General features: G+C 41.4%; 1 pseudogene; it reads left to right on the top strand.

Moving 5' to 3' along the window:
* The first annotated feature begins 1,038 nt into the window (after positions 1–1,038).
* Positions 1,039–3,376, top strand: LOC118546190 (small ribosomal subunit protein eS10 pseudogene; annotated as a pseudogene).
* Positions 3,377–4,386: the final 1,010 nt, after the last annotated feature.

The raw sequence follows: 4,386 nt of genomic DNA on the forward strand, positions 1-4,386 counted from the left end.
CAAAGTTCATTTACAGTGGAGGTAAGTGCTTCATGATGTGAGAGTGTCAAATGGAAAGAAATGGCCTGGCCAGTGATGATGGAACTAAGCTAAGAAGAAAGAGTAGGTGAAATTTAGGCATGTGTGTCGGGGGGGTTGGGGAGTGAGAGGTAATGGAGAAAACATACCAGACAGAGGGACCAGACAGGGCAAAGCTGAAGTCACGACAGCTGAAATTACATATATGTGGCTTACAGTCAATAATCACACCAAGAAGAGATGGAGGTCATAATAATAAATATGCAAACAGTAGTTTGCTAGGTGAGCAAACACTGCATTAAATTATTGAATGAATGGCATCTGTTTCATATCTAGACTTCAGTAATCATAACTCATCTTTTTATGTGATTGATAATACTTTGTTCAGGTTATGTTTGGGAACGTGTGAATATTTACAAGGTGAAGACAAGAGTAAAATGTAAAGACGACGAGAAAGTAAACTGGTAGATTCGAAAAATTATATTATCACATTTAACATCTGAAAGTCATTTCACTCAAGCCCATAAAGCCTAACTTCGTTTGTTCAACACTCTGTGGAAATACAGTCACTCATTCATTCATCAAATATGGAATGAAAGCCCAGTACGTGCCAAACAATGTGATAGGTACGAAGAATATACAGACATGAAGATATGGCACCCTCTCAAGGAGTTTGTTGTTTCATGGTGAACTAGTCACTAAAGGGAGAGTCAAGGGGGAAATTGAGGCAGAGCATGGAGGGGAGTAACTCAGGCATTGTTAGGGTTGGACATATTCTTAAAGATTTGGAATAGTAAAGGATGTAAGAGCAATCAATACACAGAAAAAAGAAAGTCCATTGGAAACATGAAGAAAAACCAACAGCTATTGAAGAAAGAAAATATAATAATGATACTCTACTGGACTCTGAAATGTAAAATAGTCAAATACTCATAATAATATAATCACTCCACTGCTACAACTAAAAAAAATCTATTAAAAGAATGGAGGGAGGAGTGAGGAGTAGAGTATTAGAGGTACATGATTATACTAGAAAGAGAACAAATGTCTAAAGTTAATAAACCAATCAATAACAATAACTATGCAAAGAAACAGCTAAAAAAGTTCAAAGCCGTTGCCTCTGTGAGGTGGGCTGAGAGATGGTTCTAAGTGAGACAGCTTCTATTCCTCTCATGATAAGCCACTTTGCAATCTTGGGGTTTTTGTTTTCATGTCATATATTACTTTGACCATTTTTAAACAAATGCTGTTTTTTAAAAGAGACTATTGCAAAGGAAGTCTACATAACCTTTAAGGTGCAGCAAATAAATCAGTAAATGAATAATAAAAGGTGTCCATGACGCTATGAGGAAGATGCAATAGGGACTAGAGGGAAGGAAGTATGGGTCCATAAAATGCTGTTGCAAACCTACTCTAGCACCTAGTCTAAGTGGGTTCCTAACTACAGAAACATGATGGGATCATTTCCATTTTCATTGAGAGCCATGTTTTCCTGTTTCTTTCCTATCCGGTGGCATTTGCATAGGCCCAAGGCTCTGGGCGTGGCTGCTCTGTTACATTGCCATAATTGTGTGCCAACTCTGCACGTTTCCTTAAACACCTCTGAGGGCATTTTCCAAATGTGAAACACACAAACAGGCATGGCAGAGAGGCTGGCATGTGAAACCTCCTACTTATCTAATCTTGCTGCTCATCTCCTCATGAGAAATCACTTTATATTGCAGTCCTATCTCCCACATTTTGTGGAATGATAAATTCACCATAAAAAGAAAAACACAGGCTTTTTTGGGAAAGTCACTGCACATATTCAGTTGTTCTAGAAAGTTCTCTTGGGGGAGATTTATTCTAAGGACATTTTCTTCTTCATGGAAAGGAAGGCAAAAGTAGGCTAATTCTCAAAATGCTGACGGCCATCTCAGCCGCCTCCAGAGAGCAATGCAATCACTCACCTGTCTTGGGGAAATATGTATATTTAGAGTGAATCTCTCTCCTGAATTCTCTATATGAAATAACCATTTACCTCTGGGTGATTCTGAAGTATCTATCACCCCACTCGCCTTCTTTCATCTGTTCTGCTTCCTCTGGGTCCAAGAGCATTAATGGAAAGCTACTGATCATGTTGAGTCCAATGCTGAATAGGTTACTGACAGTCAAGGGGACCCTGCTATCAAAGGGCATGAAAAGCAACCAGGCTTCCAACTCAATCAAGGATTTATCTTCAGAGAAAGGCGCCATATACAGACAAGGGCTAATTCCGCTCCTCTCAAGGGAAAGGAAGGTGGTGACTGGCTCACCTCTGCCCAGTGCCAAAACTCCCCCATGAGGGGACTAATAAGAGCATGGCAACATTTTACCTCTTGCTCCGTGACTTTTAAACGACTAGCCAATAAATGTTTTAATTTAACCCCACTGTCTGCCAGTTCAAGAGTTGGCTTTATCATATGAAGACATGATGAGGAAGACAGAGAGGGTATAGGTGAGGCTCAGCAGGAGTGAAGGGGTGGTGGCCCTGAGCAATCCACATGGGAACAAATCTCCCTTTAAGGATGGCAGAGTTTTGCCAGGTCTGAGGATGGCAATGAAGGAAACCTGACCTACGTGTTCTTTGCAATGAATTGTGCGTTCCTCTGCAGTCAAAACATCTACCACCACTATCAGGGTAAGCTGCTAGAGACAGACCAGGATTTAGAGAAAGAGGGCATTAAAATACATGTATAAGAAAGCAATGATGGGGAGAAGGTAGTTAAAAATCACAAACTTACAGCTATAGAAGAACTAAGTCCTGCGGATGGAAGGTACAGCATGGTGACTACTGTTCATACTGTATTGCCTTTCCAGCCCCGGCCCCAGACTTAGCAGCCACCAAGATGTTGATGCCCAGAACCATATTGCCATTTATGAAATCCTTTTCAAGGAGGGAGTGATGGTGGCCAAGAAGGATGTCCACATGTCCAAACACCCTGAGCTGGCAAACAAGAATGTGCCTGATCTTAACATCATGAAGTCCATACAGCCTCTCAGATCATGAGGCTACGTAAAGGAAGTTTGCCTGGAGGCACTTCTAGTGATAGCTTACCAACCAGCATATCCAGGATCTCCATGATTGCTTCCACCTGCCCCCTGAGATGGTGCCTGCCACTCTGAGCCACAACCGTTCTGAGACTGGTGGACTACGGCCCAAAGGTCTGGAAGGAGAGCGATCTGCAAGACTCACATGAGGGGAAGCTGACAGAGACACCTATGGACAAAGCACTGTGCCCCTGGTGCTGACAAGAGAGCTGAGGCTGGGACTGGGTCAGCAACTGAATTCCAGTTTAGAGGTGGATTTGGTCGTACACATGGTCAGCCACCTCAGTAAAGCTGAAGGAGACTGTTGTGTGTTGAATAAATCTGTAGCAATAAATAAATAACACTGTATTATATATTTGAAAGTTGCTAAGAGAGTAGATCTTAAAAGTTTTCCCCACAAGAAAAAAAAATTTGTAACAATGTGTTATGGTGATGGATGTTAATTAAACTTATTATGGTGATCATTTCCCAGTATCCACAAATATGGAATCATTATGTTGTACATCTCAAACTAACATGTCAATTAAATCTAAATTTAAGGAAGGGAGGGAGGGAGGGGGGGAGGAAAGAAAGAAAGAGAGAGAGAGAGAAAGAAAGAGAGAAAGAAAGAAAAAGAAAAAGAAAGAAAGAAAGAAAGAAAGAAAAAAAGAAAGAAAGAAAGAAAGAAAGAAAGAAAGAAAGAAAGAAAGAAAGAAAGAAAAAAAGAAAGAAAGAAAGAAAGAAAGAAAGAAAGAAAGAAAGGAAGGAAGGAAGGAAGGAAGGAAGGAAGGAAGAAAGGAAAGGAAGGAAGGAAGGAAGGAAGAAAGAAAAAAATAGAAAAAGAAAGAGAGGGAGGGAGGGAAAGGGAAGGGCCAAGGGAGGGGGGATTGAGGGGAAAAATGTTTCATAAAGCACAGAGATGTGCCCAAGGTGGCTTTAGCACAGAGACCTGAGCACTGGAAGACCCTCCTGGCAGAAGGGGACTCTTCTCAGGATGCCTTCTTCCACCTTCATCCTTATTCAAGGAATTAAGATATGGCCATCAGTAATGGTATTCCTGTTTCAACTAATAATTTAAGAAGATGTTGAGGTTCCCTCACCTTCTCAAAAGCTGACCAGAATTTCATTTCATTCAACAGTTGTTCATGGGATACCTTCTCACAGGTGCTTCCCTTTACCTAGAATCCTCTCTGCTCTCCTGCTCATCCTACAGACTCGGCTAAGGTTCAGTTTCCCTCGAGAAAGCCTGACCTGCTCCCCACAGGTTTGACATAAGCACCTCTTAGGTATGTGCTCCATAGCATCCCAAACTTCCCCAAT

The sequence above is a fragment of the Halichoerus grypus genome, chromosome 4 (genome assembly GCF_964656455.1).
Source record: "Halichoerus grypus chromosome 4, mHalGry1.hap1.1, whole genome shotgun sequence".
NCBI classification, from domain to species: domain Eukaryota; kingdom Metazoa; phylum Chordata; class Mammalia; order Carnivora; family Phocidae; genus Halichoerus; species Halichoerus grypus.